A 12,622-nucleotide genomic window follows, 5' to 3' on the forward strand; every position below is an offset into this window, starting at 1 on the left:
GCATCAGCCTCCCCCACAGTGAACGTAGAACCAGTAATCTGCAGGGCAAGGTCGATATACTGAGCCAGGCTGAAGGAATTGAGACCGCCAGGCATCAAAGTGGAGATTGGCTCACTCAATCCAAAACAGAAACAGTCTTTGAGGGCGACCTCATTAAAGTCTACCCGGCAGGCCAGATCGCAGAAGTCCTCTACATAATCCTCCAGGTGACGATTCCCCTGACATAGGCGTATGAGTTGGATTGCTGGGTTCATTGTTAGGTCAGGTATTTCTGTAACGCTGGGCTACTGGCAATGACGAAGACGATGACATGAAGAACCCAAGTGCAATTTATTTACAAAAGTGAAATCCAATAAACCCTAACTATAAACATGAATGAAACATAAACATGAACTTGACTTAGCTTGAACACGACTTAGCTTGAACACGACTTAGCTTGAACACGACTTAGCTTGAACACATGACAACGTTACCAATCACAATACCTGACAAACAACTATGGAAAACATGAGGGCTTAAATACTTGGACATGGGAGAACATAAACCAATGAACAAACAGAACTCTAAACAAGATAATCAAACAATGAACCAATGAAAACAAGACACATGAACATGGAGGGAAAACAGAACATCACATGACCAGGAACACATGACATGAAACAGGAACTAAACTTTTCAAAATAAAAGACATGAAAAACATGAATCAACAAAATACACATGACATGGGGACAAAGATCTTACTTTTTGGAGAAATGTCCTCTGGACTGATGAAACAAAAATGTAACTGTTTGGCCATAATGACCATCATTATGTTTGAAGGAAAAAGGTTGAGGCTTGCAAGCCGAAGAACACCAACCCAACTGTGAAGTATGAGGGTGGCAGCATCATGTTGTGGGGTGCTTTACTGCAGGAGGGACTGGTGCACTCAAAATAGATGGCATCATGAGGAAGGAAAATTATGGGGATATGTTGAAGCAACATCTCAAGACATCAGCCAGGAAGTTAAAGCTCGTCACAAATGGGTCTTCCAAATGGACAATGACCCCAAGCATACCTCCAAAGTTGTGGCAAAATAGCTTAAGGACAACAATGTCGAGTTGACCTCAATGCGATAGAAAATTTGTGGGCAGAACTAAAAAAGCATGTGCGAGCAAGGAGGCCTACAAACCTGACTCAGTTACACCAGTTCTGTCTGGATGAATGGGCCAGAATTCCAGCAACATATTGTGAGAAGCTTGTGGAAGGCTACCCAAAACATTTGACCCAAGCTAAACAATTTAAAGGCAATGCTACCAAATACAAACAAAGTGTATGTAAACTTCTGACACACTGGGAATGTGATGAAAGAAATAAAAGCTGAAATAATTAATTCTCTCTACTATTATTCTGACATTTCACATTCTTAAAATAAAGTAGTGATCCTAACTGACCTAAAACAGGGAATTTTTTCTATGATTAAATGTCTGGAATTGTGAAAAACTGAGTTTATATGCTTTTGGCTAAGGTGTATGTAAACTTCTGACTTCAACTGTATATTTGAAGGTGCTACAAATGCACACCTTTAGTAATGGTGACACAAGTGCTCATAATTGTTCAGACAGGAAGTCCTGTCAGTGTCATGATCAAATTCAAGCCTTATGAGGTTTACATTATTCCACATATATCTTTCCTTTTCCCACAGACACATTGACTACTTGCCTCTTCTTGTTCCTTATTCAATTTACAAATCTCCCACAAACTATGTGACTTGCCCTAAATTTCTTTTCTTATCTCCCATTCTCTTCCCCTTGTTCTCCTTTGAGGGCCAGCGGACTGCAGGAGAGACTTGCTTCTTGTTTGAGTTTCTCTGGGAAAGAAACACTGCGTCCATTGTTGCTCTTTCTTTCATCTGTTTTCCAAAGCTTTGTAAAATGCATATGAAGATATTGAAATTCAAATGCTCTTCCTCCCCTGTCCTCCATATTTTATTGAGCATGTGTATGTGTGCCCTAATGTTCACACTCAACTGGGTGTGTTTATTTTCAGTGGAGTTATTGTTAGTGAGTATGGGTGTGTTTCGATGTACGCTTGTATGTCTGGATATCCTCCTAAAAACCGTCAAGTCTTGGTTACAGTGGGCGGAGGTGGATTGAGGAGGGGGAGTTTCTCTGAGAGTGTAAGGGAGATGGATAGACAGATGGTGGTCATGGAGAGAACCGAGTCTACAGATGAGACAGCAGCCCGCTCACTCTGACAGTGGAAATCTATTGTTTTTAAACATCAGCAGCGTACGCTGTAACATGAAGTTCTCTGAATGCTTGACTCTGTGGATGAACACACCGCAGAGACTCTAGGGCTCTGATACACACTCTTTTTCTAAGATCTTAACATGCATTACCCTTACCTGCATCTTAAAGGAATAGTTAATCCATAAATGATAATTCTGTAATTATTTACTCACCTAAATTTTGCTCCGAACACGTTTTTGCCATATAATGAAAGTGAATTGTGTCTTTGGGCTGTCAAGCTCCAAAAAGGGAAAGAAAAAAAAAAGAAAAAAAAGATGTTTGTAGTGTATATGAGTCGTGCACTTTAAGTTTTTGAAGCTTTACAACCAAAATGTGTTATTCACTATCAAATCATTGATGAACTGCATATGCAGCGACTTTGCAAATATGGCAGCTACGGCGCGGGTTTAACGTCATGATGTTTGGTCACAAGACAAGCAAGAATCAATGACGTTTGATGTTACTGACGTCTAACTGCACCGTAGTTACAGTATTCACCACATACTCAGCATATGAATAATTTGATTTGATTTGAGAGTGATAAATGACTTAAATTTCGTCCTGTCATAACACAAAGAGATTGTACTTTAGAAGATATGAAATGTAGTAAAAAGAGTCATACTGACTATCATAAAACTGTTTTTTGACAGCTAGACAGCCCGGAGTCACTTTTTACTGTCATTATATGAGTCAGTGATGTGACACTCATTAATATAAAAAAATACATAAACAATGCTATTCACACAAAACAATTACTTGTTCAATGATGAACATGTTTTAAATTTCTTAGTTCAAAATCATTTTCATATTTTTTCTGGGGCTTCATATCATAAATATCATATGGTATTACCATCCAGATACAGTAAAAAACAAAACTAAATCAAAATCTCTTTAAAAGCTGAAATGCTTGAATTGTTTTTTTTTTTTTTTTTTTTTTTTTTACGAGTAGTGCAGAATAATATTTTGTCAATATTTCTTAAAAAATTTGCATTGAAACAACTGTTTTAAAGGGATCGTGTCATGCATTTTTTCCCCCTTGAGGTTCACTTATAATGTTAGAAAAGTTTTTTGCACTAAACACAATCATAATATAGTATTACATGACCATTTTCCACCGTGTCTGGCCCTACTGCTTCTCCCACGCAATCAAACTACAACAGTTGTTTAACTGAAATAACAATAGAAAACTGAACAAAATTTCCATACTATCTCCCCAGTACTTATCAGGCATACAAGATTTGGTTATAAAATAATCATATAATATATATTTCTAATATAAACAGCGAAACTGCTGGTGGAGGGGGTCTCCCTCGATAAATTAGCTGCTTAAATACAGGACAGTGGGCTTCCCAATGTGTTTATTTCGGCCGAAATACAGTTCGTCATAGCTAATATGACACAGATGAGAAAGCAGGCAGCTTTACTATCATATACTTGATTGTTTTTGTTGTGTTTCATGCTATGCGTTTTCTAACCTATTTAAAACATTTAATCTAAAAAAAAAACACAGGCAGATGAAACATTAGAATTATATTTGTTACTCACCAACATTACTGTCGTGTCCAATATTGTTGCCACTGCTCCATTTTTCAATACAGGTTTCTTTGCAAAGCCTGAATCCTTGGTTCTCCAAAAAATTCATCTATGAATCCAAAGTATCCAAACATATAATCCCACACTGACGAGTTTAGGAACTTCTTTTAAATAAGCCTCTCATTTCTAACATTGGGATCCTTCAGAAGGCTATGCAGAGATGCAGTTTTTCACAACCAGTCACACAATATGTCTGGTGACCTTCCTTGACATCTTAATCTTTTCCTTGTTTAAAAGCAAACTACAGTAACAGTAGTACCACTTTCTGTGTCAGCCACTCTCTCTCTGTCAATTCAATGCAAAGATTATGTATGTTGTCAAGGCGGGGATATTCAAATGACACACTGTGACGTCACAATGTTGCCAATTTAAAAACAAGTCATTTTTGCAGAGTAGAAAAAAATAAATGCTCTTTTTTTTTTTAGTTCTGAACCTTACAGTATGTTTTTTTATAATACAAAGACCTCTTACATGTCAAAATATCTAGGAAAATTGTATTCCTCATGACATGACCCCTTTAAAATATTATTAATATTTGAAAAACTTTTGTCCACCAAATCAAAGTCATGTGGTCTATCATGTGGTTAATGGAAAAACCATTAAACAGAGAGGACCCTTTAGACCCTTATGACGTGTGAAGTTTAAAAAACAAAAAATCCAATATTTTTTTATTTATGAAAAGGCACATTTTGTTCATGTCATGTGGTGAACTTGATATTCTTGACTCAAAAATTCATGATATTTGTGAAAAAAAAATTTATTTTGAAAAATGTGTTGGACTTATTTGAAATTAATGATTATGTTGTGTACACCCTTATACAATCAAAGTGCAAGGAAAGTAATTTAATACCTTTCACTTGATGGTTCCACCACATTAAATTTTTAAAGTCATTAAATCAATTTTCTTTGGTAGAAAATGCTATAAATGTTTTTTCTTAAACTTTTGGTAAACCAATTGGTCACAAAGATTACATTTCTATGAACTTGACGAGTGTTTTAAAGTAGATTTTTGAAAGATGTTTAATTTGTATCACTTCGGACAACCTTATTTTTCAGTTACATATATGGCACAAAGCTATGTAAGGACTTTTAAAAAAAAAATTCCTTTTGTGTTCTACGGAAGAAAGTCATTTGAGTTTGGAGTGACATTAGGTTAGTAAATAATGATGGAATTTTCATTTTTTGGTTAACTTACCCTTTAAACTGAACATTCTCTCTTTCAGCCACTGATCAGTCTATTTAGAATTGATTTATGTGCAGTCCTGCTAAACTTACTGCATTCATAGCTTGTGGGAACAGAGAGTTTGTACTTTGTAACTTGTAATTTCAAATTACTATTATCACAGCTAAAAAAACTTGGCAGGCAACTGAGATCCAATCTTAAAACACTTTTTTTTTTATGTGTTTCATATAAAAACATAAAAGAACACCACTAGCATTCCACAGAAATGTGTTTAAGGTTAAAATCCAAGTCAATCTGATCATGTAACAATAAGTCATTGCATGTAGTCAGCCATCACATTGTCTGAACGGGCATTCTTTTGTCAGATGGTCAGTTGTCTGACAATTTGCATCACATTTGCATGCTGCAGAATCTGCTGCTACTTACTTATGCAAGAAATAGGCACACCTTCGAACATACACAAGCGATTGGTGCATGCATGCTACGACTGCTATGAGATACTGGACAATTTCTCTTCAGGAGTTTACACCCATAAAGATTTCTTCAGACTTGAGTTTTACAAATGCTGAAATCTCCTGACCTCCTCACACACTCATTCTAAATGTGCACATTCACTGTTGTTGTTCCCACCTTCGTTTCCTGTTGTTTAAGGTGATTACATCTTCTTGTTCTAGCGTTTCTTCATGACAGCAGTGGCTCAACTGTGAGTGTTGCCAACTTGTGGTGCAAATAATTGCAGGAGCATGCACATACCACGTGCAATTCTTGAACACTCTGCTGATGACAAAATTTGCATCACGCGTCCTGTATGCAGACACCTAGCTTTCACGTCTGACCAAAGTATACTTTGAGCTTTACAGTACACTTATTACTGGAAGTCCCCTGGAGTAGACAGAGGTTAAGTGCCCCAATGTAGTGGTGATAGCTCATGGATCAGCCATTGTAGGATTCAAACCTTCAATCTGTTGGCAAGCACCCCAGATTTTTAACCACTAGGCCACCCCTCTGTATGAAACAAGGCATTATATATTAGGACATAGAGGCCCCTTCTTTAGGACAAAGTCCGTGCACCTCATATGAAACTCATCCCTCTACAGTTTACTCCATTCTCTCTAATGACTTGATGGACCTTGTGCTTATCTGCCCCTTTGCTCATAAAATAGAACTAATAGCCTATATATCTTTAACCTGTTCAGATGCCATTTGGTAAACCTACTCTTTAATGAAAACCAATCAGTTTGGACTGGAATTATTGTTTTGTGTCAGTTAATAGCAGTTCAGTGATCCCATGGCCCTAAAGACGGCGACCACAAGCACCTGCTCTGTTCTTGCTCAGTCAAGGATTGTTCTGTTGATAGAGCTTCATTAGGACTGTTGAAGGTGTATGTTGGTGGGATTCAATAAGCTGCCCCTTCTCTTTATTCTTCTCAGAGTGGCCCAGTTAAGCATGGCTAGTACTGGAACAAGGACTTCAAAGTGTTTGTTTGTGTGTGTGTGTGTGTGTGTGTGTGTGTGTGTGTGTGTGTGTGTGTGTGTGTGTGTGTGTGTGAGTGTGTGTGTGTTTTAATCCAGATCTGGCTCCACGGACCGAACTGTTTAATGGTGTTATGCAGAGTTGGGGAATAACAAGTAGCGACACTATTAACTCAAAGGAATAGTTAAAACCAAAATGAAAATTGTCATTATTTACTCTAATTACCCTAATGTCACTTCAAACCTGTATATCTTTTTCTTCCATGGAACACAAAAGGTTAATTTAAAAAAAATCTTCACAGGGTTTATTTGCCATAATGATAGTGAATAGTGACTCTGAGCTGTCATGCTCGAAAAGGACAAAAACACCATAAAACCACAGTAAAAGTAATAAATACTACTTCTGAAAAGACCAAATCACTGCGATGAACAGAACAAAATGTAATTCGTATTTTGCTCCAAATTAAATTATTAATAAAGTGCTTAAATCAAATATGGCAGCTAACATCAGACCTCATTGGTTCTCACCACGTCTTGTGATCAAATGTGCGGCATGACGTTTTGTCACAAGGGATGATTAGAACCAATTAGGTGTGATGTTATCGACGTAGCCACTGACTTTACACTTGTAGTACACTTGTGGCTTACATATGGCTAACTTTGCATATTAAGCTGGGATGTGAGAGAAAATTTTATCATCCACATTTTTTTATTTGTAATACATTATTGTTCTGAATGTTGTTATTAAAGTAATTATGATAGTAATACTCTCTCACACACATACACACACTGTATAAAATGCAACATTCACAAGCATGCCTATAAAAGGAAATCCATACACATATATTTATATCCTCATGAACATGATGACACATTTGATTACCAAGGCAGACAGGGGAAAAAACAGAGAGCGTTCTGATCTTCCTCAGAATGCTGGCAGTTTAACACAAGCCCTTTGCTTTTGTTTTGATGGCCAAACCCAAGAGACCAAGCGAAAACACACCATCCCATGGATCTGTTCCCATGGCTATGCCAAATATCTCCAGGTTAATACAAGTCAGTACAATGGACTTCTCTTAGAGTGCTTTGTCCTGCTTTTTTAATGTACTTCACAGTTCCTGCCAGGAGTTGAGAGATTGTGTTCTAAATGCTATAGAAAAACTATTAAGCTGAGACAAACATTTCCACAACAATCCATTGATTATGTTTTTTCTCTCTCTCTCTGTCTCTTTTTTATTTTGTTGGTTTAAGGCTGAGCAGAGTCCACCAATCAAGTCAAAGTATTTTACTAGCCCTGGTGAAACCGTAGATCCATTATCCAGCTCCACAGCAACAAAAAGGGCAGTCCTTCAGAAGATGTAAGTATGGCTCTGATGCAGCTTCTGGTGATGATGTCCTCAGCATCCTCATGGAACATTGTTTACAATCAAAAACAACATCTGCACACCTAATTAGATTGTAAATTTAAAGAAACAAGATGGTTTAAGGCAGTGGTTCCCAACCCTGTTCCTGGAGGCCCCCCAACCCTGCACATTTTGTATATCCAGAGATTATTTAGCAGAAATGGGCCACTTCTATTAAAATGAATGTGAGAAATTGAAACACTCAACCAAGGAGCTCTGAGCGCCAAACGGTCAACGGATGTAGAAAGGAAGTCCCGCCTTACAGGTAAAAGAGCCAATTACCTTTTAGATACACCTGTCAATCACCTCTAGAACAGGCATGTGCATTAGCTATACATGCCGGGAAATTGTGAGTTTCTTTTAGTGTAATATGAGGTAAAGAATCACAATTTATGAAACCATTATTGTCAGATTTTATTGCTGATTTGAAATATGTTCTTTGATTGTTATCTTTACCAACTGTTTTTGAGATTTTGGTCTTTCTCAATTCAAGTGCTTTCTCCATTCAAGAGCTGGAATGGCATGACTGGAAATAGCCTCCCTAGAGCATTTCAAAGATGGCCAACAGTGCTAGACTTGCTAGAAAGACTATGGTATATCTTCCTTTTCTGACACACCCAGTTCAGGTCTTGGAGTCTCCACTAACGAGCGGATGAGTTGAATTAGGTGTGTTTGATTAGGGAGATATTCAAAATGTGTAGTGTTGGGGGGCCTCAAAGAACAGGGTTGGGAACCACTGCTTTAAGGAATGTTCCGGGTTCAATACAATTTAAGATCAAAAGACAGCATTTGTGGCATAACGTTGATTACCATGAAACATTTTGTGCCTTGTAGCTTGTTTATTTAAAAAGAAGTAAGAATTGCACGGTAAGGCACTTACAATGAAAGTGAATGGGGCCAGTCCATCAACATTAACTGTTTCAAAAGAATAACAACAATATGTTAACATTATACATGATAACATGATTTTAGCATGAAAAAAAATTGCTCACTTACCTTATCTCTGTAAAGTTAAATCCAATATTACAACTTCTTTGTCATGACAATGTAAGGCCGGTAAACCCTGTAATCCCAGTAATCGATTTTATCACACTTAAATCTTGTAGAACAGAGGTTTTATCACACAGAAATGATGTTAACATGTACTGTATAATGTTTACACCTTGTGGACATACATTTAAAACAGTGTGTATTTTAAAGTTTATGGACTGGTCCCACTCACTTCCATAGTAAGTGCCTTACTGTAACTGGATTTTGTTTTTTATAATTTTTGTGGTAAACAACATTACACCAAACAACGTTATGCCACAAATGCTGTCAGTAGAACTTAACTTGCACTAAACTCAAAACATAATCAATATCAGACAAGGCTTTACTGAAGAATAATACAAACTTTACATTGTGATAAACAAAAAAGTGCTTCTGAAGATAGTCTTTGTGGACTAAAATGATTCTTGTTCCTTTTGTGCACATTTGTTTACCACTATGTAAAGTTTGGATTATCCTTCAGTGAAGCTTTTTCTGATTGGATATTAAATTGTCATATTTCTTTTTACAATATTACTATTTATTTAGTTTAAAAGTTAAACAATTTGCAAAAAATAATGAGCGTGCATTTAATTATTTGTATTTAATCAATGCATAAATACAGTACTGTATATGTATATAGAGTATTGTGCAAAAGTTTTAGGCACTTGTGAAAAATGTTGCATAGTGAGGTTGTCTTCAAAATAATGCCATAAATGGTTTTCATTGATCAATTAACGTCATACAAAGTCTAGTAAACATAAATAATGCTAAATCAATATTTGGTGTGAACACCTTTGACTTCAAAACAGCACCAATTCTCCTAGGTACACCTGGACACAGTTTTTCTTGGTTGTTCCAAGCATGTGCCACAGTTCTACTATCTTTTTAAGCTGTCTCAGCTGCTTCTGTCTCTTCATGTAATCCCAGACTGACTCGATGTTCAGTGGGGGGCTCTGTGGGGGCCATGAAATCTGTTGCAGGGCTCCCTGTTCTTTTATTCTATTTGCAAAGGAATGTTTGAGAGTCTAAAATGTATGTTTCCTATTGACACACTAAAACTGAATATATAAATAACCATCTTAAGACACACATTTTTGTGAAACATCTTAAGTGCCTAAGACTTTTGCATAGTATTGTATATACAGTGCATCCGGAAAGTATTCACAGCACTTCACTTTTTCCACATTTTGTTATGTTACAGCCTTATTCCAAAATGGATTAAATTCATTATTTTCCTCAAAATTCTACAAACAATACCCCATAATGACAACTTGAAAGAAGTTTGTTTGAAATCTTTACAAATGTATTAAAAATAAAAAAAACGAAAAAAATCACATAAATAAGTATTCACAGCATATGCCATGACACTCAAAATTGAGCTCAGGTGCATCCTGTTTCCACTGATCATCCTTGAGATGTTTCTACAACTTTATTGGAGCCCACCTGTGGTAAATTCTGTTGATTGGACATGATTTGGAAAGGCACACACCTGTCTATATAAGGTCCCACAGTTAACAGTGCATGTCAGAGCACAAACCAAGCCATGAAGTCCAAGGAATTGTCTGTAGACCTCCAAGACAGGATTGTATCGATGCACAGATCTGGGGGAGGGTACAGAAAAATGTATGCAGCATTGAAGGTCCCAATGAGCACAGTGGCCTCCATCATCCATAAATGGAAGAAGTTTGGAACCACCAGGACTCTTCCTAGAGCTGGCCGCCTGGCCAAACTGAGCGATTGGGGGAGAAGGGCCTTAGTCAGGGAGGTGACTAAGAACCCGATGGTCACTCTGACAGAGCTCCAGCATTTCTCTGTGGAGAGAGGAGAACCTTCCAGAAGAACAACCATCTCTGCAGCACTCCACCAATCAGGCCTGTATGGTAGAGTGGCCAGACGGAAGCCACTCCTCAGTAAAAGGCACATGACAGCCTGCCTGGAGTTTGCCAAAAGGCACTTGAAGGACTCTCAGACCATGAGAAACAAAGATTGAACTCTTTGGCCTGAATGGCAAGCATCATGTCTGGAGGAAACCAGGCACCGCTCATCACCTGGCCAATACCATGCCTACAGTGAAGCATGGTGGTGGCAGCATCATGCTGTGGGGATGTTTTTCAGCGGCAGGAACTGGGATACTAGTCAGCATCGAGGGAAAGATGAATGCAGCAATGTACAGAGACATCCTTGATGAAAACCTGCTCCAGAGCACTCTGGACCTCAGACTGGGGCAAAGGTTCATCTTCCAACAGGACAACGACCCTAAGCACACAGCCAAGATAACAAAGGAGTGGCTCCGGGACAACTCTGTGAATGTCCTTGAGTGGCCCAGCCAGAGCCCAGACTTGAACCCGATTGAACATCTCTGGAGAGATCTGAAAATGGCTGTGCACCGACGCTCCTCATCCAACCTGATGGAGCTTGAGATGTCCTGCAAAGAAGAATGGGAGAAACTGCCCAAAAATAGGTGTGCCAAGCTTGTAGCATCACACTCAAAAAGACCTGAGGCTGTAATTGGTGCCAAATGTGCTTCAACATAGTACTGAGCAAAGGCTGTGAATACTTATGTACATGTGATTTTTTTTTTTTTTCTTCGTTTTTTATTTTTAATAAATTTGCAAAGATTTCAAACAAACTTCTTTCACGTTGTCATTATGGGGTATTGTTTGTAGAATTTTGAGGAAAATAATGAATTTAATCCATTTTGGAATAAGGCTGTAACATAACAAAATGTGGAAAAAGTGAAGCGCTGTGAATACTTTCCGGATGCACTGTATATAATTTGGTGCAGAACTAACTTGTGTTCATTTGTTCTTACACAGTGCCAGGCAGGCTAACACCCAGCCCAGACAATGCAAAATATGATCAAGGATCCATATCAGCCCAGCTGATGGTGGATGCAACATATAAGGGATCTTTTGAAGGATATCATCCTGTACCTCTGTCATCTGAGGGCTTGTTCACCGGTGAGTCATTGGAGATAGACTGTGCACAAGAGGTAGGGAAGGCAGTGTCATCATCTGAATTAAGTAATGACAGTGGGAGTTGGAGTGCACAGAGCTACCAGAATGTAGATATTCCCTCAGTGCAACTCAGATCAGGTCTGTCCTGACACTAAACCACGTCCTGAGGTCACCAGTGTAAGTAGAGATCGAACCACAAGTAGCTCTGGGAAGGACATTGACCACCAGAAGGCAAAAAGATTGCATATTGGTGATGCTGCAGCATTAAGCGATTCCAACAGGCCTTCTCCTGGCATCTCTGCACCAGGATTGTCTTGCAGTCCCTGTGGTGCAGCTCAGCCTGAGATCAGACTAGAAGAGGAGCTGCTTACACATGGAAACAGCATCGCCGTGCAGGCTGGCCGCAAGTCTGAGAGGCCTGTCCATCAAGCCCGGATCCTCTGGCTGCTCTATTAGTTCCAGATCGTACGCCAAAGAGGAAAGTGTGTGAGTGTGAGTGTGTGTGTGTGTGTGTGTGTGTGTGGGGGGGGGGTTGTGCCCAGAACATCCCGATTACGCCGGCTCAAGAAGTCCTGAGGGGCACGACGGCAGAGAGCAGGAGAGGATATCTGAGGCTACCAAGATGGATGTTATAGTACACATTTTTACTGTAATGCTGTGTCAGCGATGGTTGCACAAGAGTTCACCATACACAGTTTTTCATGCTTGCTTAATGTT

General features: G+C 38.5%; 1 pseudogene; it reads left to right on the forward strand.

Moving 5' to 3' along the window:
• Nucleotides 1-12,361, forward strand: part of LOC127411692 (protein SLX4IP-like) — a 104,485-nt pseudogene extending 92,124 nt beyond the window's left edge.
• Nucleotides 12,362-12,622: the final 261 nt, after the last annotated feature.

This window comes from Myxocyprinus asiaticus, chromosome 21, assembly GCF_019703515.2.
Source record: "Myxocyprinus asiaticus isolate MX2 ecotype Aquarium Trade chromosome 21, UBuf_Myxa_2, whole genome shotgun sequence".
In the NCBI taxonomy this organism is placed as follows: domain Eukaryota; kingdom Metazoa; phylum Chordata; class Actinopteri; order Cypriniformes; family Catostomidae; genus Myxocyprinus; species Myxocyprinus asiaticus.